Source organism: Camelus bactrianus, chromosome 6 (assembly GCF_048773025.1).
Source record: "Camelus bactrianus isolate YW-2024 breed Bactrian camel chromosome 6, ASM4877302v1, whole genome shotgun sequence".
Classification (NCBI taxonomy): domain Eukaryota; kingdom Metazoa; phylum Chordata; class Mammalia; order Artiodactyla; family Camelidae; genus Camelus; species Camelus bactrianus.
In genome coordinates, this window is record NC_133544.1 from 68,782,860 (window position 1) to 68,808,373 (window position 25,514).

The 25,514-nt window shown below is 34.7% G+C and overlaps 1 long non-coding RNA gene across 1 annotated transcript in view; it reads right to left on the reverse strand.

Annotated features, from left to right (window-relative positions):
• Nucleotides 1-25,514, reverse strand: part of LOC123619681 (uncharacterized) — a 294,028-nt gene that overhangs the window by 38,420 nt on the left and 230,094 nt on the right. Inside the window, exon 3 of the long non-coding RNA XR_012507282.1 lies at nucleotides 15,470-15,518. This is a non-coding gene — a long non-coding RNA (uncharacterized LOC123619681). The remainder of the gene's footprint in view (nucleotides 1-15,469; nucleotides 15,519-25,514) is intronic.

The window sequence follows — 25,514 nt, forward strand, 5'->3', positions numbered from 1 at the left end:
CACACAAACACTCACATGTGCACGCGTGCACACACACACGTATATAGTTAAATGGGAACCTGAAAAAAAAATGCTTACTAACCTTTTATAATGCCAAGTAAGGACCTTCAAACCAAACTGATGGCCAGTATCACTTCATAAACTATATTTAAATAAAAGCATAAGAAGACATAATCTTAAAATTAAAGGCAGTCTAAAGAATAAACACAAATTCTGAAAAGAATAGTTTCTAACTTCATCACATAAAAATCTAGCTAGTTCGATCAAGAGATGACATGGGTTTGGTTTTTCTCATCTTGGTATAGAATGGCAAAATCCTTGTCATGAATATGCATGAATCCTCTGATCATCATTTGGGAATTACTGAAAGTTTAAGTCCTTGCCAGTTCTAAGACTCTGAACCTGTGAGTGAATATGACAATACCAAGTATGAACTGGGTCCTTCTTCCAGGTCCATAGTCATGACTTAAAGGTAAAAGTTCTGGTAAAATTCTTTGCCAAGTGAATTTATTATTCTAAATGATTTCATTCCCACACAATGGAAACATGCTACACTATGGACAAAGCAAAGCTTTTAAGTCTATTTTTCTATCCTTGTAATAGAACTAAAATACAAAACACCATAACTGCATAAATAATAGTTACATAGCTACTAGTTATTGTGGGTTAAATTATGTTCCTTCTCCACCCTCCAAAAAGGCCTAACAAACTAATACACTAGTCTTGATAATTTCAGAGGCAAAAAGAAAAATCCATTGGCAATATAAAATGAAGAGTAGGCTTATCCAGGAAATTTTCTAATAACACTTAGCATTTCAGGATAACCAAATTATATTCTAAACTAAAATTCTAACTGAAGAGAAGTTAAAAACAATGTTCAGAAGATTGGGCCCATTGTAAAACTCTATCTCAAGCGATTTTGCCACTTTCCTTCAGTTTTCCTCTGGGCATATATTTTAAGACTCTCTGTACAAATAATTTTGTGAAAAATTTTTATGAATTGAATGCATTCCTGGATTTGGTTTCCCTAACAATCAAATGTGTATGTGTACACACAGGTGCACACACACATACACACACTAGTTCTGGCAAGAGTGAGGCATAGTGAATAGGGAGGAGGGGAAACACTACACCAGCTTCTACTCATTGCTATGTCAATGCACATAAATTCTAATTTGTAACTCCCCTGCAGTTCCATTGTGTGGCTCCATTAGTCTATGCATGAATTATTCACATGCAATACATCATAATGGCATCAGAACCATTTGTGATATCAATTCACACTATTATAAAACAGGTAATCTTCAACTGTCCAACACAACACATGTTAATTAGATCTCCAAGAAACTTTGCTAGTCAATCACCTTCTTAAGCCCAGCTCTGGCCCCACCTCTTCCAATAAACCTTCTAATCACTCTTTGCTACCTCATGTCTTTCATTTTTAGACCACCCATGGAATACCTGACACAATGTAGTAGTTTAAACTACATTTCATTGTGTTGTTCTTTTTATGGCTTTGCAGATTTAACTCTTCTGTCCCTGAGTATATTATTTGATTCTTGAGGGAACCAGGACATATGGTTCTTCTGTAACTTCTACAGTACTTAGCAATGTTAGGCACATAGTAAGTTTTCAATAAACACTAATTGGCTTGTTTAACTGCCATGCAAATAGATGCAATTCACAAAATTTTAGATGCTGGGCTACTTGGTTTAGCAGATTTCAACTTTCTGAATAATCACATGAGTTTTGGTGATATGGTTTATTATTTTGTTATGAAATGTTTGTCTTATTTTGTCTTTTTTGTTTCCATTAATTCTCTGAGGAAACAAACTTCTTTTTGTGCAATATTATTAAAAGCGAGATTGTTGTGAGGTCAGGAGAAATACATGTAAATGTTTACAGCATAGTAAGTGACATACAATAAATAGTCAATGTATTATCACCATTGCTATTTTGCCACTCTATAATTTTTCAAGGCATGTAACAATGGGAAATTGCTAGCAGAATACTTACAGTAGAAAAGCAATTTATAAGAGAGATTCACTTAGCTCAGTCCTATGCATTCAGTAGGTATTTAATAAGTAATAAGTAAACTCTATTAAAAGATAACATACATACCAAAAAATGCAAGTATTTGCACAGTCCAAAGGAATGGTTACACAGTGAACACACATGTGGAATCAGCAAATCAGATCAGGCAACAGAAGATTATCAGCCCCACAAAATCGCCTCTAATGCACAATTCAAGTCTATGTCCATCACCCCTATTGAGTATAACCATTTATCCTGACTTCTAAAGCATTAATTAGTTTTGCCTGTTTTGAACTTCACATGAATGGAATCGTATAATATGTATTCTTTCATGGCTGGATTCTTTCACTCAGCTTAGTGAAATCAATGCATACAATTGCATGTAGCTGGTTGGGTTTTTTTTGCAGGAATATTTTATTTTATCATTTGTAGTACTGTATATTATTCCACTGTACAAATATATCACAATTTATTTATCCATTCTGTAGTATATGTGTATGTGTGTTATTATAAATAGTACTATTTTAGGTAGTATTAAGCATGCCTTTGGGTGACGTTATGTACACATTCCCATGGAGTATAAACATAGGAGGAGAACTACTGAATTATTATATCCATATTTACTAGATAATATACTTTAGTAGGTTTAGTTTTACAAGAAGTTGCCAAACATGTTTTCAAATTGCCAATTTACACTTTCCCCAGCAGTGAATAAGAGCTAGAATATTTCCACATTGTCACCAATCCTTAATGTTATCTGTCCTTTAAATTTTTTAGCCATTCTGAAGCATGCGTAATGATACCTCAAAGTAATTTGTATTTCCATGATGACTAATAAAATTGGTAACTTCTCAGGTCTACTGGTCATTGGGTAATCCTCTTTTGTGAAGTGCTAAGTCAAATATTTTGCTCAGTTTTCAACTGGGTTCTTTTCCCTTTCTTAAAGATTTACAGATATTCTCTGTGTGTAATATAATCACTAATACACTTAAAGTATCATCTACCAACCTGCTTTTGTTTTCTATTTGACCTAGCTCTTCTATGTTTATTTTTCTCTTCTCTTGTCCTCTTTTAGATTAATATTTTTTATTTATCCCACCATATTAATTTGTTTGTTACGTATTTTTATCCTTTTTGTGATGTCAGAGATTGTAATATATATTCTTGACCTAGGATAGACCACTTCAAATTATTAGTGTTATCCCTTCCCTAATAAAGCTAGAATTCTGGAATACTTTAACTTCATTTATATCCCTCTTGCCTTTTGCATTTTTATGTTTACCTCTGGGACACTTTTCCTCTGGTCGAAGAACTTCCTTTAGTATTTGTTTTAGTGAAGGTTCATTTTGTTGATGACAAAACTTTCAGCTTCTGTTTTACTGAGAACAAAATTTTTACTAATAAACAGAGGCCTTTATAAACTTCATTTTTACTGTTCATGGATAGTATAGTCTATTTTATTTTATCTTATTTTTGCTATTGATAATGTGACACATTTTTTCTTTAAGCACTTTCCATTTTCTACTAGCTTCCATAGTTTGTGTTCAGAGTCAAATGTAACTTTTTTATTTACATGTAATGTCTTTTTTTCTCTGAACACTTTTAAAAGTTTTCTCCATGTTTTTGGTATTTAACAGTCTAAATACAATATACCTAAGTCTTGTTTCCTTTATGTTATTTTGTTTGGAGTTCACTTAGCTTCTTGAATTTTTGAGTCTTTATGCTTCATCAGTTTTGGAAAATTCTCTACCATTAGCTCTTCATACACAGCTTCTGCCTCATTCTCCTTTCCTTTTTTAAGGGACAGTTACATGTATGCTGGAGCTTTGGAAATTTTCCTACATGTCTCTTATGCTCTTTTCTATATTTTCAATCATTTTTCTCTCCATGCATCAATTTGGATATTTTCTATTAAGCAGTCTTCCAGTTTACAAGTTCTGTCTCCTGCTGTGTTGAATATGTGAATAAATGCAGCTATTGAGTTAATTTCAGCTTTGTGATTGCAGCAGATTTAGAATGTCCATTTATTTTATTTTATAGATCCTAAATTATCCAGTAAAATTCTCCATCCTTTCATCTATATATCCTTATCTTTCATCTTGTCCTTGAAACTATTAATCTTTGCTAACTTGAAAGTTCATGTCTGCTAACTCTTATATATGGATTACCTTTGGGTCTGTTTCTTATATTTTTATATTCTGATTATTGTCTTGAGTTTCAGTTTCATGGCCCTGTCTTTTGGTAGGCCTAAAATTTTTAGATTTAACACCATTAATTTGCATATAAACAGTGCAGAGGCTAAGGATGAGCTCACCCTCCAGTGTTGCTTAACACTTTCCTTAGCCAGGCAGCATGGAAGCTTATCAACTTGATCCATTTAGGGAGTGAGCTGAGTTCAGTCTAATTTTGGTTCACTTCTTTACATGGCAAAGCTCACCAGGGCTCTCAGTGAAAGCCTGGTATGTTACCTGAGCCTCTTTCTCTGGAAACACATGAAGTCTTTATCTCTTTACCATAAATTTTAAGAAGAGTCTGCTCTGCTTTTCTATTTATGCTTAGCTGTTTATCTTTCCACACCCAAAATTTCAGAATTCAGCATATGTCTTAAGGAGAAAACTGACCATGAATCTGAGGTCTCACAAGTTTCCAATTTTGTTAATGCACTTCTGCAAAACTGCCAAATGCTCTGTTGACTTCTAAATCTGGCAGCAGCTACTCCCTGCCTGTGCAGAGTCCAAGAACTCAGCTTCTTGCTCATATCCAGACTTTGGAAATATAACCAGAGTAAAATAAACTGCAAAACATCCACTAGTCTATGGCTCTCCCCTCTCCATATTCTTAGCCCCACTACCTCTCATTGTTTTAACAACTCTCTAATGCTGTTAAATATACGATCTTTTAACTAATCCATCTTTTCTAGTTGTTCTCAGTAGGAGATTTGGTATGACAACAACTATTTCATCTTATTTTCATTATTACAGTCCATATAATAATGTTTTTGATTCAATTAAAAGATCTAGTTATTAAAATATACTATTTAATTTGAAAATTTGGCAGATAACACCAGCCTATATGAAAACAAATTGTTGATGTGAAATGTACAGTGATAGCAAAACTATCTTAAATTCAAAAGCAATGTTTCAAAATTGAAGGAATATTAAGCATAAACTTAATAAAATCAGTATCTCAAATTTTTTAATCCTTTTTTATCACTCACTTATACAAAGCAGCAAGAGAATTTGTAGAGGTAAGTGATTATTTTGTGGGAAGACTTTCTCATATTTTGAATGTATGTTAGCCACTCTAGGTATTAACAAAGCTGTAGGATCTGGTAACATACCAGGCTGTAGGATCTGCTGTAGGACTCGGCATTTCAGAGAAATAATTGAATGGAATTACAGGTGTTTTTCAGAATAGTTTATGTAATCAGAAGTCTAGATATAAGACTAAATGAATTTATCATTATTTAAAAACATATTAGCCATGGTGCAACATAATTCAAGTGGATGTGGAGTTTTGGTTCCTAATTTTTTCCAATATATATATAAGGCCTTGCCTCAATTTTATGTTATGATTTTAGTTAAACTAAGTTTGAATGGGTTACATACAAACTCAATAGCAAAAATTTTGAGGTCTACATCATGTGGCAAAAAAACCCTGCTGAATGACATGATAGTGGTATCTGGCCACTGGCTAGACTTTATTAGAAAACCATGTCAGGCTGGCTAAATAAAGAAGCAAAATGTTGTATGTTTATTTATTCTAAAAATCTTAGGCAGACTATGAAGTCTTTAAGTTTGACACTCAAGATTTGGTAAATAACTCAAATATTACTGTTGAAGCCAATTGATCCTCTCCTAGATCTAAAGTTTAATTGTTGATCAGCTTTTTGTTGGATTCTGTGATCCAATAAACTCTTCTTTTCACATAATTAAATTTGCTTTGATTTTTTTCTGTCACTTATAAAAAAAAAACAAATTCAGAGGTCACACAGGAAAAATCAAGGTCAAATAATCAAGGAGTAGCGAGACTATATACCAGAACCTAAGGACTAATCATCAATAATCAGAAAAAAGCTGCTGAAATTACTTCTCGAATTAGAAAGGACTTGGACAACAGGTAGCTAACTTGAGTTTGTGATTAAAAGAGGGATATGGATTCAGGGACTGCTGTTCACTCTACCCTTCATTTCTTCCAAGGGCATTTTCCCTTCCAGAACTGAGGATGCCTCTGATCTTGACAAAAATTTATTCAGAGGGCATTGCCTAGTTATTAACTCAGTTTTGGGGTAGCATTTGCTGCATCTGGTGATCTTCCTAACCTCAGCCAGCTTGATTGCTAGCAGAGAAGTCTAGCGAGATGAGGGAAAGGAAAAGAGATAGATGTGGTGAGAATCAGTACTTTTCTGGAAACATTTTGGCACTCTTAAACACCATCAAATCACTGGTTCTACCATTTTCATTTTTTCTTTCAAAATACTAAAGTATTTTGTGACTGTTACAGAGCTAAAAGATGCAAAGCAAGAAACACAAAGATATTAAAGAAACATTTTTATGAGTTAAGATTGTTTTAACTCAAACTTAAAAAAATAAAAAAGTAAGAATTTTTAAAGTTAATTTAACTTTAATGTCCTTAATTGGGTTTTTCTGGAATTGGCAGTAAGATATAGGCTTGGAAGTCTCACTTCAAAATGGGCCTTTAAAAACTATTTTCAAAAATATCATCACCAAATTCTTGAATGTTCTTACTGCATTAAGGTATTTATCAACCCATCATTTTTTTCTTTCACTACAGCCTCTCCAAGAACACACAGAATATTCAAGGAGGAGATATTTTACAGTGTAAGGAGCACTGTGTTCTACTTTGACCTGACAGGGATTAGAACTGTGACCTTGAACAAGTCATTTAATCTCTCTGAGTCTTAATATCCTTTTCTAAATAACCCAGAATTTGATAAGTGTTCCGAAGTGTTATTTTAAAGATTATTTGAGTTAACAAGTCTAAAGTGTTAATGTAAGACTACACATAATACATGTTCAATTATATATGCCCCCTTCTCCTTTTCAAAGACACAGAGATATCTTTGTAGCACAACAGACATATATGAAAAGCCACATAGAAATGTGTTTTATTACTCTTTAGATATAAAATTCAAACATTTAAAAATTTTTTTCATATGATCTAGAAATATAACCACTATGAAGATTAGAAGAAGAAATTTAGGAAATAAGAAAAGGCAGTATATTAATGAACTGTGTTTGCTTGAATGGTAGAAGAAAAATACCCGACAAGTTCCTAAAGCTTTTAAGATGGAAGAAACTCAGTTGAAGTAAAGAATAGGTGGGTTTTAACCACAAGAAGTAAGACTTAAAGTTTCAGAATGGTCAGTTTGGGACCTAAGTAACAAGCAAGCAGGTCCGTGGTGCTAATAACAAGGTTCTTAGACTCTCCTTGTGGTAAGCTGGGGAACTGGTGAGGATTTATGATAGAAACTGCTTAACTGAGCATAGTAAGAGTATACTAGGCTTACAGAATAAATAATATATTAAATATTTTAATATTTTAAATAAGCCTGGGGAAATTTCAATAAGAACAGTGGACCAGGACAGAAATAGACTCATAGACAGAGAATACAGACTTGTGGTTGCCAGGGGGGCGGAGGGTGGGAAGGGATAGACTGGGATTTCAAAACTGTAGAATAGATAAACAAGATTATACTGTATAGCACAGGGAAATATACACAAAACGTCATGGTAGCTCACAGAGAAAAAAATGTGACAATGAATATATATATATGTCCATGTATGACTGAAAAATTGTGCTGAACAATGGAATTTGACACAACATCGTAAAATGATTATAAATCAATAAAAAAATGTAAAAAAAAAAAAAAAAAGAACAGTGGACTGTATCAATGTCAATCTCCTGGGGGTGACATTTTATTAGAATTTGCAAGATGTTAAAAATGGGGGAAACTGGGTAAAGGGTACACAGGGTATCTCTGCACTATTTCTTATAATTGCATACAGACCTATAATTATTTCCAAATAAAATGTTCAATGAAAAAATATAGGCTCCTGATTGAACTATAAGGTGTCTATCATTAGCACAATAATAAATATTAGTGGAATTAATAAATAAATGAATTATTGACATTGCCAGGTTATTCTGTGTTATGCTTTAAGGTGACTCCATAAAAATTATTCCTTTTCATCATCCCATTAGCATCATTCCAAGGCTATTGGAATAGCTCTCAGATTGATTTTATTGCTTGCAATGTCCACTTTGCACATGACTACCTGATTTTTTTCTAAAACACAATTTTGATGACTCCTCCTTATCACTAAAAGCACCAATTATTCCTCATTGTCTACAGAATAAAATTAAATAACTTTAACCTAGCATTCAGAGCTCCTATCTTTCTGGGTCCCTGCTCCAATATTCCTTATGAATTTTCTACTCCAGACATGTATACCAACTTTCTGTTGCCAGTATATGCCTTGAGCTCACTTTCTTCTGTAAGCTTTCTATTCAGATACACCCAGACTCATTCCTTATGTTGGCTCTTATTTGCTAAGTGATCTCAGGGAAGGCCCTTGTTCTCCCAGTCTTAGTTCATTCATCTGAAAAGTGGGTATAATTACAATTACTTCCAGAACTTCATGAGGAACGAGAAAATATATTCCAAATTCTTAATATAATGCTTATTATATATGATTTTGGTAAACAGTCATTTTCTTACCACTTACCGCCTTATAATTAATCTTATCAGTGCCATTTTCTGCCCACTATGGTCCTTCTCTCAGTGTCCTTTATGCCTACCAGGCTCCACTAACTTCTCTAAATCATTTTCATCTTTGCTAATCATTTATTTAGGAAAAAATCCTGTTGCTAAAAAAGGAAATGATTTTCCTTACAGCATTTCAACACCATCTTCTTCTGCAGTAAAACTTCGTACAGCTCAACCTCACACCCACATAATGTCAATCGCCAGCGCCAATGCTGGATTGGAATCTGATGGGAACAGGAACCACATATTGGTGTGTTTCTTCAAGCAGGTTGTGGTTGAGTGAACAGCACTGAACAAACATTAAGAGGGCCCCTCAGATTTTCAGTTTTATCATGTGGCCTGCTTTAGAGCTATTTCAAGAGATAATGAGATATGACCTGCATAAATCCAAAGAACAGCTCAGACATAAATGGTACCTACAATGAATGAAAGAACTGAGATCTCCTGACGGAGGAGCTATAAATCTAGAGAAGTAAAATAACATTTCATTGTCCTCCTACTCAAACAGGACTAAAAGGCAGATAGTCCTCCCCTCTGTTCTCCTGTCCTTGGTGAGATGGAAGAAGGATGTCACTGCTGTGAACCCTTTTTCAACCTAGACATCCTGCTACTTTTCTGGACATTGGGAGTCAAGGAGTATGAGGTATACAGAGGAACAAAGATGACTTCAGAGGTTTATGTTATTAAAATTAAAAAAAAAACAAAGCCATGAAAGATGTCCTAGCCCAGGGACAGAGATGGACTGTGCTTCTGGGAGGAGCATTTTGCAAGAAAAAGGCTCTGACCAGGGTTGAGAGACCTGGGTTCCACCACAGGCTTTTCCGTTACTGACTCCATGGTTGTAGGTGTTTTACTTCTCCTCTTTGGGTCTCAGTTTCTTCACATGTAGAGTCAGGGAACTGGACTAGATCACTTTAAGGCCTTTCAATAATGACATTATCTGCCCCAAATGTTTGGCCCTTGATTATACCTGTATTATCTGAAAAGTCAATTCCATTTCATGTGAGAGAAAAATAAGAAATTATTCATAATCTTAGTTACAACTTTCTTGGTTGAAAACCGAACTGAAGAGAAAAAGAATAAAGCTAAAAAGAGATGCTTAATAAAGATGGGTTACCTGTGGAGCAGAACAAAAAGGAATAAAATCTGTTAGAAGGGTTAGACTTTAGGAATATGTGCTCTGCTTTCAAAGAGTTGGAGGACTTCTCCGAAAGCAGTATAAGACAGAGAACCCTATTTGCTGGCTTGGAGGAAAAGACTGGCTTTCTTCCCGAAACATTAGAATGTGAGTGCGGTGAGAAATCACCATGAGCCTGGGGAGCTGCAGGAAGCAAAGCTAAACAGTGATCAAAGAGGCACTAGGTGATTTTTCCTCCCTGTGATGTCCAGAAAGAAGTTGACTCTATAGATTGCTCATTTACTTGTTCACATTTTGAGACTGTGTTTTTTCCATCAAGGCGTTTGGGAAAAGGAAATAAGTCATGATGTTTGATTCCTTTATGATCTTCAGCGCAGCATTCGCTCGAAAGTAACAAACTCCCTATCCTTTCAAAGAACTTAATTTTGTTGTCAGTTTTTCCTTCGAAACCTCTTAGTGAGAACTGTGGGGAAAAGATTATCCAAAGGAACAGTGGATGGCAGTGTTGGTTTGCAGCTCTAAAGCAGAAAGCAAGGAAAAGTACTATTTTTTAAAGAAGAAAAGTAGCATATTCTCAGTCTTCTGAAAGAGCCTCACATGGGCGTGGATCTAAAACCATGAAAAGTTCATGTTCGCAGTTTCAAAACTTGTTAAAGCAACTATATCAGGTGATTTGAGAGCACTGCATTACAAAATTTGGAGAGGGAAAATAATGACCCAGAAAAAAATGATGGCCTCTTTTAATGCAAAGTTTGACATAAACATCTTCACAGTATCTAGATTGTAGTGGACAAACTGAACTAGCCGGTCGATAGACTATGACCAAGAAACACAAGAGACATTTAAACTACACTAGCAATTCTATGTCTTTTGTGGGAGGTAGGAGAATTTAGATTAAAAGAAAGAGGGGCCAGGACGGAAAGGGGAGTGGGATGGAGTCCAAACAGGCAACTTGTTATGAATATACGTGTTTCAGCATTTAAATAGCACCTGTCCCTTAGGAATGCACGTTATTATTCTTCCCTAATTCTTCTCCTTTTTGAGTATCTCACATCTACCTTTGAACACTAATTTCTTCACGCATGCATTCCTTCATCCATTAATAAATATCTCTGAGCATGTCTGAAATGCGAGGTACAGGTGCCCCAGGAAGGGAAACAGGCATGTAAATAGAAAACTCCCGTGCAGTATGGTAAGTGATAGCTAATGGTTTATGGAATTGACTCAGATTGGTGGGGCGAAGACATGATACAGTTTTTTCTTCTCAAACCACAAACCATTGCCCTTTTTCACTATGTCAAATCGTCCTATCCTGTGGATATGTACTAAATCACATCTTGGGCAGATTTTGAACTCTCCTGAACACTTCCAGTTATTAAAGTCGTCATTTTTCATTTTCTGCTCTTATCCTCTTTGAAACTCCTTTTCCTACTACATTTAAATACTCATTTACCTGCTGCAGCCAAGGTTTGTGGCTTCAAGGATCTGAAGAAGAAAAGAGCAGATTTCCCTTTCTAATTCTTCTCCTTGACCTTGTTGCAGGGGCTGGGGATTTTTGTGATCTGCTCTGGGACACATGCTCCACCCTGTGACAAATCTTCCACATTTCCACCCTCCATTTTCCAGGCCTAATTCTATAGGCATCTGTCTGGGCTGCTTATCTCTGTTCCTCTGGCTGTTCCAGATCTCTGTGTGCAGACATAAACAGCTCCAGCTCAACTCTTCCAAATCTTCCAGCTCCTGCCCCCAGAAAACCCACACAGCCTCTTCTTGAGTCCTTTGACCCAGCTCTGTGATGCCCATTGACCTGTGGGAACTCACACACCTTTGTGTACAACAGAGGCCACTCTGCCTCTGTGCTGCTCTGTGCTGTCATCTTTTCTCTCTAATCACTTTTGTCCTGCCCAGGTGGATGCAGGGCAAATGAACAAGTCAGCTGCCCGGCTAAATGACCAGCTGAGAAATGAGATGCCAATCTCCCTTCTTGCAAGCATCCTCAATCTTTTGGAACTCCTCTCACATAGCTTTATATTATAAAGACTACATCTCCAGAAGTGGTGGTACATGGAATAAGGAAGTATAAGGTGAGGCTGTGGCAATGAGGATGGTTACCTACTGGATGAAAAAAAGGTGAGTCTGAGGATACTGCCAATGTTTCTAGCAATGGAGACTTCATGGAAAGTGACATCATTCTCTAAGAGAGAAAAGGGGGTACAGGAACATTTTGGGATGGGAAAGTAGTACATCTAGTTCTGGACATAAGATGATGGATATCCAGACAGAAATGGACTAAATGAAATGTTAATTAGAACTAAAATATAAATTAAAAATTACAGCCTAAGTTGGAAGAGATTCCAAATCTGAAGGGAAGATCTAGGCTTTGATGAATATACACTGAAGAAAACACAAAAAGAATAGGGCAGGCAAAATACTGATTCCTGAAGGGTTTTCTCAGGATGTCCATGGACTAAATGGAACATTATGAGAACTGGTCAACAAGATCAAATTCAAAAAGTAAAGCATTCCAAACAAAGAAAGATCAGTAAACAGAAGAATTTTTTAAAAAGTACTTTCAATTTAGCAGTCCAAAATAACATGAGAAAAAGAGGGGTCAAAACAAAAGAAATAAGAGAAGACAGCATTCCTTCCAAAACAGCTTATATTTACACTTCTTTCAGGAGTCCATTTAAAAACACAACGAACACAAGAACCATCAACAAAAAACAGTAAAGCTATTGTAAAAATAGCTTCAAATAACCATGAGTGATAAAATACTTGGGAAAACTTACAACTCACTGGCTGTTTAAAAAAAAAAATGGGGATTTGAAGGTATTTTACAAATCTCATTCAATGTCTTCATTGGATAGATGCGGAACCCAAACCCCAGGCTAGGGACATGAATTGTTTAACTAGTGAGGAAAAGAGGGTCAGCAGAATCCAAATCTCCTGGGTCCAGGGCCAGCTCTTTTCCACTAGTCATCAGCGTCACCCTTACTAACCAATTAGAAGTGTCACCAAAGGCCACTCTTACAAACCCATGAGGTATCTTTGAGATGAACCAGTGCAATGGCTCCCTTTTTTTTAAGACAAATTTTTTAAGAGTAATTTTAGATTTACAACAAAATTGAGAGAGAAGTACAGAGACAGCCCATGCTCACACACAAGCACAGCCTCTGCCATAATCAACATTCACTCACCAGAATGGTATATTTTTACCAAGGATCAACCAAGGTGAATATTGGCACATTATAATCACCCCAAATCTATAGTTTACCTTAGGGTTCACTCTTGACATACATTCTATGGGTTTGGACAAATATACAATGACACATATCTATCATTATAAATGTATTTTCATGGCCCTAAAAATTCTCTGTGCTCCACCCATTCATCTCTCCCCACTCCCAGCTCTGGCAACCGCTGATCTTTTTACTGTCTCCATAGCTTGCCTTTTCCAAAAAATCATATTGTTGGACTCACACAGTATGTAGCCTTTTTATATTGGCTTCTTTCACTTAGTAACATGCATTTAAGGTTCCCAGTGGCTTCCTTTTTAAAGAAAGAGTGAAGAAATCCAGGGAGTCTTCCCAATCATGCCCACCCTGGATTCCCCATGACGTTAGAAATTCCTAAACAATGTTACCAACCTACTTTCTTGATTACATGGAAAACTTCACTGAAGTTTGTATCCTTTAGGAAGTACACACCAACATTTTTGAAAGATATGTTTGTACGTTATTATGACTAGTTTCTATTCCTACTGTTCACTAAATATTATATTTCTGAGCAAAATGGAGAGTTTTAGTAAAACCTAAACCACCAGCAGAAGCAGTCATGATGTTCTTTGTGTATATTCACATCATTTAATATAGGAAAGAGCTTTCTATAATTCTTGATGAGATTGTGACATGGAAAGAAAAAATAGTAGCCATGGCCCAAGATTCTTATGATTACCACTGATTCTGTCAATAATTTGCTGTATTTAAATATCAAGTTAAAGAGCAAACTATTTAAGAATGCTTCAAGTGCCAGGTTCCCATGATTTTTGTATGTCTGTTTGGTAATTCAATTCTACAACGTAAATAGCTGGCAGCGGCAGTGCTGTCTGCTAAATATCTCATTACAAAATGCTAGAAAACTAGAGAATTACTGACAATTAAGGGTTGGTACACACAAGTGGCCAAAATTACAGTTTACAAAAGAATGATAATTGCTCAAGAAGATAGAATTGATGCATATAATTGGATTTGGTCATTTAACTTTTTTTATGTGTTTGCATTACCTCAAATGGATGAATGCAGTTGCTTTATGAATTAACAGGCATTGTTTGGTACCCCTGCTTTCCTTTCCACACTGTTACCCCTAACCTTCAGCCTCAACTACACTCAGGGTTTTTACTTTCTATTTTGACTTCTCTATCAATGCTTTCTTTTCTTTTTTTGCACTCTATGATAGCATTGGCAATATAGACAGCAAATAACCAAATGCAAGAGAGCTATAAATCTTTACATTAATATACATATAATGGAACAATACTTGATTGTATTCAACTACTGACCAGTGGCAGAACCAAATTTCAAAGTATGGTGTGAAGACCACTGGTTGCATTACGTTTGTAATGTCGCGATGTTTATTTCTTTATGAGTATCATCAGTTAACTGCTGCTTCATTTGTTCCCATCAAGATGATAACTGTTCTTGACATTCATTCTGGTAAGCAGACCCATGGTTTTAAAAAAGAAGCATAAATGGCTGCCCATGTGGCAAATTTAAGGAGTGTCACAGACAGCATAGTGCAGGGGTGTAACAAAACAAAAATTGTTGGAGAAGGCACAGGTTATCAAGACAAGATAATGACTGATCTTTTAAAAAAAGTGTTGATCCTCGTAATTTTTATCTTGCTATCTTTTTCTACCAAGATGACTAAGTTACAATGTTAGCACTGTCAGGGAATCAAAGAATATTTACTCATTCTGGCCAATTTGCATAACTGGTTGCATATACCTGATCAGTTCTATCACATTTCTTGACTATTATAAAATATTTCCCTGTTATACCTAGATGATTTGGAAAATGTGGAAAACAATGAAAATTTGGATGAATTAGGTGAGTTGATTCCACTCCCAAGAATCTTTGAATTATCAGTGCAGACAGCATCATGTTTAAAAATGTCTTCTGCACACCTTAAGTCTTGAAGCCTTTTTTCCTGCAAGATCTTGTTAATATTTGAACTTTCCTAGAATGAATATAACTTAATCACTTAAAAGCCAACTCCAAAGGTAGGTGTAGAAAAGGAGCTGCTGAGAAAGAGGAAAGAAAGCTGAAAGATTCCAAGGGTTGGAGATTGTTGATTTGGGGTTTAGGATAGTGTAAGTGGACCATAGGGACTCTTACTTCTGCAAACACTCATTTCAATGTTCTAAGCCCTTGCTCCTAAATGAAAGGCATATCCTCCTCCAAAGTGCTGTTTAAGATTCTGTCCTCATGGTTTCTCATCACAAACTTTACCTGTTTTCAATCACTCCATTTACTTCAGCACAGCCACCATTCTTCTTGCCTAGAAGAAAAAGAAAATCAACTTTTACGTCAAGTACCAGTTTACCATTACATCCCAAGTTTCTGTTAATAGAAAATAATGACCATTTAAGTCAGTTATTAATTTTATTTTAAGACTCTGTATCCAAAGATGGTATTCATGATTTCATTTTCTAAGTATATTTTTGTGGGCTTACTTTTATAATTTAAATATAGTTGAAATAGTTATTAAGATTGTGAAAAATAGCTCAAAGGAGCAAAGATAAACAATATGTGATTCTCATTCTATTTGGCAACCCTGGCATAACTGAGACAAGTTACACGGGTAGAAGGAATAAAGGTCACTTGAGATTTACCCTGAAAAATTCAAAGTAGGTGGATAATCAAAAGGAAGAGATGCAAGTTAGTGCTGAAATTTTTCAGTATATGATTTTCATGAGCATCATAATTTGGGGCTACATTATTAAAGACTCGGTGTTTACAAGCTAGAAAAACCCCTTTCTTCATAACATTTATAAGAGCATAGTTAACACACTATCATGGCACAGGTTTACCCAAGGTAGTTAAAAATGAGAAAGATAAATACCTTTGATTAGAAAAATTGAACCATAATGAAAACACAAAGAATTAAATGTAGCTTGAACTGGTGGAAACTGAGGGAGGGTATAACTAGTCAACCAATTTTTGAAAGGAACACAAAAGAAATGGGGCAATTGCATGAAATCAAGCAAAGGAATACTCAAGCTGTGTATTAAGAGGTATTTTCTAACACTGATGTTTGTTGGACTTTGGAAAAATGACTCTTTCAAAGGAAATGGTGGAAAACCTTTTTCTACCTCATTTAAACTGGACTGGATCAAGCTTTTTCTCTGGGGATATAAGTCTATTTGGATAGACTGTCAGTAGATGATTCTCATAAATTGTTTTTACTTCTTATTTCTTTGAACCAAAAATTCTAGGGCATCTGGTCACTGATTCTAAAAATACATTTTCCCCTCCAATATATTCAACATGTTAACTTTTATCTCTTTCTCCCATCTCTAGGATATATCTTTGAAAGAAATATAAAGGAAATATAAAGCATCATTTCATTATTTTGCCAGAGTAAAATGAACCAAATAAATTAAAGTATTTGAAAGTGGCTCATTTTTAGTTTGGAATATACTTGGAATGGACATTTACATCCATTAAATAAAAACTAGCATTTGACTATTGTTAGGAAGATGTTTACCATGAATTTTATAGTTTTAAAGTCATGTAGAATTCAGTTCTAGTTACAAAATCATCTATTAAACCACTCAGAACGACCTCCATCCCAATGTTGTTATTACATAAAATCTGTGGTGAAACCTAAAATTTTATTTCACATACTTAATAAAAGTATATTATTTATACAATTATATTTATAACTAATAAAAGCACAATATATAAAATACACCTATATTCTCTATAGGTATTGTATATTATTTTTATAATAGTGATAATAATTTTGAGATTCAATAAGCTAAGATGCTATCAGTGTACTAGTTACAACAAACTAAGCTATTTCCTTGGGCTTCATAAAATTACATAGCTTATCTACATTAACAATAAGAAATTTTCAGAGAGACAACAGGGAAATTTTGTTTCTTTCGGATTGGATTACAAATTCTGTATGTTGAAATAAAAATAGCAAGCAGTATTCCCACCTTTTCCCTTTAACCTAAATTCCAGTGCTAGGCTGTGTGAGAAAAGGGGATTTCTCAAAAATGAGAAAAATGAAAAATTCCAAGGTAAAATGAGTAATTTTGACAGGGTCAGCATCACTAAAAATGACTTAGGACCTCAAATAAAGGATCACGTCTTCTAACCAAGTGATAACTGACTGATGTTTAACATCTATCTGGGTTGCTGGTAGGAAAATTGGTTGGGAAGCCAATGACCATGTCTTCTTGTTGACCAGCCTGAACCAAGAACATGTGATCATTCGAGGCAAAGAGCAGGCTTGCCGACTTAAAGTGTTTTTTTATAGAGCCAAGCACAATGACGCTATTTGCCTACTTTTTAAAATGAAATGCTCAGTAAGCTAGGGGGCTTCTAATCTGTTTACCAGCTGTACTGATGAGCTGGATTTATTTAAATGTTATCACCAACCTGACCTATGTTACAATGACAGATAATGTTTTAATGAGCAAAAATATCATCTTTCTCAGGCTTTTCTTTTCTATGAAAAGAGAAATTTATGTTCAAAGATTCCACTTTTCCCTACTCTTTAAATGTAAATATGTCAGAGATATATTAAAATGGCATTTGATATAGACTACTATTTTTAAAACAAAGTTGTCATTTGACTCCTGGTGAATTGCTCGTAAATTCAGGACTGAATAAAGAGATCAGATTACATTAAATGCATTTTGGTATCTATAACTTTCTGCAGTGAATTAAAACTGGCTGATCATGTCTCCAGAGCATTTCATTTTCCGTTGATTCATGTACTGTAATATAACCTTCAAAATTCCCTTATGCCAACAAACTCACTCAGATATGCTGAGTGTAAGAGGAGATTAAAGTGGCTATAAGATTGAAAACTGCATGAAGGCATCAGATAATGCAGTAGAGGTATAATGAAAGTGTAAACAAAGCTGGTAAATGTAGAAATTACTGTTCATATAATCCACTGTTGAATTCAATGGAGAGTTTAGCTCCCTGCCAAATATATATTAATACCAAACAAATTGGCAAGATCAATACACCAAGCCTGTTTCATTCTTATTAAAGTATTTTCCTCTCTGAGACTAAGCATTAAGTAAGGCATGTCATTCTCCTCTGTAAAATGTAATATTTCCCCAATAGGAATTTAGCATTCAGTTATACTCAGATTCCCAGCTCTGAGAAACTCACATCAGATGATTTTTCTCCACTCTTTAAAATTGAAGTTACTTACAGAAATAACCTTTTATATTTTCCTGAGCAGAAGCCTTTTGTTTCTGCACTGCGAAAGCCAATCCATCCTTTAAAGGTTCTTTTTTAAAAAAAAAAGAGCATTATTACTGAGCTAGGAGCCTCTATTGTTTCAGTAGTAGCTAGAGCTATGGATGAATGCTTTCAACAGAAGTTAAAAGAGATAATGAGTCTTTAATGATACAAAATCAGAGCCTTGTGTGCCTAGTGAAGCCTGACACAGGCTCCAGCTTGCAGCTAGCGAGGAAACTCATCCGCTATCTGTTTTATAGGCCAAAAATACTCCAAAGTGCCTCCTTGGAAAATGGTATATCCTTTAAGATAGGATCAGTGGTGTTCGTCTGTTAGATTAAACTGTTCTGAGATGCAAACCAAAACAGGACGATAAGCCTATCGTCTATTCCTCTCCATACCTCTCTCCAAAAATTTAAGGCGAACACATCTCCACCTTCAAAGAAGCAGCTTCTATTTTATTCCAGACTTTTTTGAGTGCAATTTCCTTTTATTTCTCTTCCCCTCCACCAAAACTACCTACAAGAAACTCCAGAGTCACCTGCTTGCCGACCAGATAGTAGATTACTTGGCTCAACCGAGAGGGCCTTTTGTCCACCAAGTACTATTAGAAAACTGGTTTGCATCTCAGCTGTGTAAATGTGTGAAGTCCTAGCCAGAAACTTCTGGGGAGCAGTGGGAAAAAAAAACCTCCTGCTCCATGAACACAAGCCAGGCTTCTTGATGTTAAATCAGATTTGCTTCTGAAAGGATTGGCATGTCTGATATGATTAGGAAGCTTCAGTTGTGCTGATTAGAAATTAAAATTAAGAAAAACAGATTGATCTGGAAAATAAGAAACATAAGGGCACATTGCTGCACTCTACTCTTTGCAATGATGCTTTAAAAGTGATGAATATGAGAATTATTTATTGTAGGAAATCCTAACTAGGTTATTGTATAAAGATTTGCATGCTATCATCATTGTATTGAAGTGCCAAAATCAGTTATAGAATCGAAGAAAGGGAAACATCAACATAACTTGACTTGGTATATATTTAGCATGCCTTTTTCTTTCACTTTCAAAAAATGTTCATGGGTGTGAGTGAATCTGGGAGCTGAGGGAAGGTGGGATTAAGAAGGCAAATATCCCATAATTTAGTGAAAGGAACTAAATTATTCTGCAGGGATTTATTTTTTAGGAAAGAAAATTTTTTTTATTTTTTCCTCCTTTTTCATTCATTTCTCCCCATCTTCCCATTTCTAGACATTCAGCTTATCTCTTCTAGACATTCAGCTTGTCTCTTCTAGACACACTGGTGCATGCGAGAAATGATCATTACATTTAAAATAGAGAAAGGGGATGTGAGGCATATTTAGAAGAGTTAAAATGTATGAAGAGAGGGGAAAAAAAGACATTTATCTTTTTACTCCAAATTACTATTCCAAGCCATGTTATTATCAAGACACAAAGAAGCAATATAATTGTTGATAACGTGAGCATATATTTAAGAATTGATTAATTTTAACTTTATGATCGTGAGGTTTCTAATCTTTTACCTGGCATCAATACCAAATATGACTGTAAATAGGTGAGTGTACTCTTAGAACATCTCCTATTATCACCAAATAATTGGAGCTTCTTCCTCATAGAAAACTCCATTGTTATATATATATATAAACACACACACACACATATATACACATATGTATATATGTATGTATACACGCACACACATATTTTTATGTCATTTACTATTACTGTACGTTCTGGGACTACAGTCATGAGCAAAGCAGGGAAAGATGCCTGCCTCACATTCTAGTCTCTGGATGAGATGCTGAGAAGACAGCAGTGAGTGAGATAAGAGAGATCCAGACCCTCATGGCACTTGCAGTCTAATGGAGATGACAGCCCGTAAGCAAGTAAGTACATACATACAAATGTACATGCACCATACGCAAAGCAAGTAGAGAATGTGAATGTGTGAAACAAGGGAAGGGTGATAAAAACAGAAAAAGCTGATTGGAAAACCAAGATTAGATGTAAAGATAAGTTTTTGGAGATGGAAAGGTAAGACTTTCAGAATCTTTTTGAGACTTTTCTCTCAGACCTCAATCAACTTCTCAAAGAAATACCACTGAAATCTAATTCTATCTCATTATTTTTCCAGAGTAAAATGAATTAAATAAGAATATTTAATGTATAGATATGTATCTTCTTGTTTGTAAGGAGCTTTCATTTAGATAAGCAAGCAAACAATGTGTGTACATAGTAAGATAGCACTTACTCAAAGTAGAGAGTTTAAGAGAATTATCCAGCTGATTTCAGAAATAAATAAATAAATAAATAAATAAATTAATTAATTAATTAATTTGAAGGGGAAAATATAATTAAAATTTGGGAATGGAAAGATTCAGATTATTTATCAATATTAGTCACACACTTTAGACAGATTTTCAACTACTTATTTTATATTATTGATATATATGCAGTATTATATAAAATATTTTTACAAAAATTAGGAGCTTTGCCAAATGCATTGTTTCCAGTGTTCTGGTTATGTGTTCATCTATAATATTAAATGTTAAATAGTAGCTTAACTGAAAACAAACTAGTTAAAAACTATTATAATAAGATATAGTAATCCATTTTAAAGATCCCAGAAAATTCAAAGATGGGAAAGATAGTTGGGTTCATCATTTTGTCATTCTATTCAGACACTTGAATTTTCCATAACATTTATTCCTTAAAGGTTTTTTCAAGTCTAATTTTACATGACCCAAACAGTAGGGTTTCCAACATATCTCTTTCTTTAAAATTTAATTTAATTTTTTAAAATGGAGGTACTGGGGATTGAACCTAGGACTTCATGCATGCCAAGCATACACTTTACCACTGAGTTATACCCATCCTCCTTCCAACATACCTCTTGAAAAAATGGCTGTTACCAAATATATTTCACTGCTATAATTTTTTCTTAACTTATTACAATCTAAATAATGTAAACATGTAAACAATAGAGGTTTTATTAGTCCATATCATTTCCTATCATGAATCCATGTCATTTAAGAGTGAACAGAGTTATAATGAACTATTACAAATAATTGTGTATTACCCTTAATAACAGCCATAAAATTTAAACAGTTGTTAACGAAACAATGAAATACATAATAGGGCTTAATGCTCTTTGTTCAAGAATTAGACCACAACCTACAACTTACATTCAGAATTCCAAATCTGTTTCATAACCTGAATATATGGGCTCTACACAATGAAGAGAAGACAAATTGGTTTCGTTGGATCCATAGATAGGTAAAGAAGCTAATGAAAGATTAAGAGAATATGTACCTTCCATTGAAGCAAATAATTTCAAACTGAATATTTTTGCTTTGCTTTCTGATCATCAAATTTGATCATGTTCAACCATTTTACTATTTTTTAGCGGAATAGATCGTACAGTACTCCTCTTTTCCCTCCTGTTTAATTGACATTTTAAAAAGCTTAAATGTGGACTTTTACTAAGAATCTCATTCTTTCCATCTTTCAGAATCAACTGCTAAATAAGTGAAGGAATTTTTGTTCTATCATCCAGTGCTTTCATTTAGTAGTAATAATAAATTTTCAGGTAGATAAAATGAAAGTGTATGTGTGTATAATCAGAACTTTGATTATTAATCAACACCAAAAAATTTAATGAAATGTGCATTTAAAACAGAACATAAGTAATATTATTCCTTTACACTAATCTAAGTATATATATAGTTTCCTACTATATGTCAGGTATTTTGTTCTGCTCTATGAAAAAGATAAAAATGAACATTCAGCTGTTATCTTTGAAGAACCTGTAATATATTGTAGCATTGAGGAAGGAAATGGCAGTAGTAGCAGCTGTAACACCTTGGCAGCGAGAGCACTTGATTTTGAGCTCCCATTCTGAGACCTATTACCTTGCTTGTAGGCATGTCAATTTTAAAAAGTGTGACCTGGGGATCCAGGCTTGGTGCACCAGCACATGGGGTCAGAAGAATCAGCATGGATCAGAAAAACAGGGAAGCGCTGGGAGAGTGGTGGTTCCCATAACAATCAAGAGCCATGTCACTGAGGGACAGGGAAAAATGGAAATTTATCCAAAAAGTAAACATACGTTAGATTTTATGTTTTACTCCACAAATCAACATTTGCATGGGCCTGAATGGATATTTTTAAAAACATACAAAGAATATGATATAAATTCACTAAAGTTTTCCTTAAATGATTCTCCTCTTATGTCTTAATATCCATGGCCTTCATCTCTAACTACAATTATCAGCCAAAGAGTATGTGCTTCATACTTTACTGGAGAAACAACACAAGACGTGGTAATATTTCACATTCTTTAACATTTTGTTGTTTTGAATTGGTACTTCCTTAGACATCCTAGCACACATTTTATAGCTGGTCTCGGTGTAACTAAACATTCTTATTATAATGTAAATTTCTTGTGCAGACCTTCCAAAGAACATCCATACCAAAGCTGGACAAAGGCAAATTTTTGATAGACACTGGCATCCTAAAATGTCTACTATATTAACCAGGTAGCCATTTCCAATGAAACCATTTGCCCTGCCAAAGAGCACTTAATATCACCCAGTAAAGACTGTGAGGAGAAGTAAATGCCCTCACTTTCCATTTCAAGAAAGGAATTTACATGGAATAGATATAACCTCTTAGTTATCCTTGGACAACTTTTCTTCCTTGTATTTAAAATTAGCACACAATTTCTGTACTCAATCTAATCTATTTTTATTTTAGAAATACATATAAAAAGTTTCAGTTTCGTCAAGTGTTTGTGGTATAATTCATCATAACCTTAAAAAACCATTATTTGCTGTTATTCTCAATCTTTTGGCTTTTTGGAACATCTTTGTTCAGCTCCTGTCATCATATTATAATGATTCCTGATTATACCTGATGTAAAATAACAATGTTCCAATAAGTACCTATATTATTTTAGGACTCTTTTAATAACAAGGAACAGAAACTCAACCAGAGCTGGCTACAGCAAAAAGGAGGAACGTCACCAAATCAAGGGGTGGGCAGGGAAACACCACCACAGTCTGTTGCATCTGTTGCCTCTCCTTCTCTCTGTGCATCAGCTTTCAGTATTTTGTTTTTTGTTTTTTTATGAGAATACTTACTTTATTGTGATTACAGTATACAAATACAGATAAAGCCAAAGTCCATTCTGTTTCCCTTTAAAATGATTCTCCTCCCCAGAAGTATGTTTGATGTATATCTTTGCAGATCTATTTCCTATATACATGTAACATATATATAACATATGGGATTAATAATTTTTAATTTATGCATAACATGGTATTGTATATTTTCCAGCGTAATTTTTTAAAATTTAACTTTTTCAATGGAGGTACTGGGGATTGAACCCAGGACCTCGTACATGCTAAACACACGCTCTACCACTGAGATATATACCCCAACCCCCTCACTGTGATTTTTTTAAACTTAAAAATATGGCTTGAAGATATCTCCAAGTTATTCTTTTGAACTGATTCATATATATCTAATTCCTCCATTCACAGGATTTGTGTAACTTCTTCACAATTAAAAACAATTTAGACTGCCAGCAGCATTTCAGATTTCTCTTTAAAGAGTATGTGTGCATCAGTTTTAATCCCTCTAATTGAAAGAGATTAAACCGCTTCCATGAAGCCAAGCTCATGCCTGCTGACAGTTTCCATAGTCATTCTCACAGCTTGGGCAGGACCCATCTGAAAATCCCTGGGGAAGGACTCCAGCTGACGTAGTTCAAGTTCTTTGCCACCTCTCAGGGAAGCTGTTCTCAACAGGAGTCATGCATTTCCTGAAGAGGCATTTTGGAGACTTGTGAGGGTATTTTTGGTTGTCTCAATAACTGAGAGACGCTATTGGCATTTAGTAGGCAGAAGCCAGGAGTAATGGATGTTCCACAACACACAGAACAATCCCGCAATGTGAACATTCCAGTAATAGTTTGCCCTGAGTCACCTCATTCTCACTTGGCTTTTCTTATAACAGCATCAACAACAACAATGAAAAAAACTGTGTGAATTGGGGGGGTGGGAGTATGTGTGTGTCGGCGTAGCAAGTGTATATAATAATACACATACACATCATGCATATGAATATCAATACATAACACATTTATCAAGATTGTCTGCTGTTCTAATTAAACAAAATCGCTTTCTTATTCATACTGTGCAGGTTGTAAAATTGGCTGGATGCCCTGAAATGCGATTTAGAGTGTCACATAAGTTATCATGTTCTGTTCTGTCCTTATTTACCAAGAAATCCCTCCAAACAAAATTGACAAAATGGGCTCTGTTATTTCTTTTGAAGCTGTCTTCTTGTCAATAAAGTTTGCACATTTAAATGACTACTACTCTGTATAATTTTCAGATTATATTACATGTTTGCAGCTGGAACAGATACTAAAAACTGCCATAAAGTGTGCTCACTTTCTATGCATAACAGCTGCTATAAGAACCTTGATATCCTACACATTTCCATGTTTTTTCCTGTTTAAATGCACATTTTTTGAGGATTTTGGGTTTGGGTGTAGGGGATTCTTTCTTTGGACTGAGGTTGGGAAAGAATTATCAAAACTTTGGCACAAAAGGATAGTATTAAGCTGTGATGCTGTGTAGTGAGTACACAGGTTTAATGTTATCAATGTTTTCAGTGATTAAGTGTGAAAGGCAGTACCAAAAATAAAAGCAATTCTAAAAATGCCATGCATAAATAACGACCGGGAAGTTGTTCATAAAATGAGACTTACAATCTGAAAGGTGTTAGACAACTAAGAGCCATATTGTCTGTGTGGCACTAAATTAATTATATATGACCATGGCTAAGTCACTCAATCATTTAAACCTTTTTGGTGATTTGTAAAAAATGGAAAGAATGAAGCCTACTCATTGGCGTTCTTTCAAAAGTTAAACGTGATAATTTATAAGAACAAACCTAGTACACTGTAATTACTTGGTCAGCTTGATGGATTTAAATCTCTATCTAATAAAACCTTTATACTATACGTTGCTAAGAACAAAC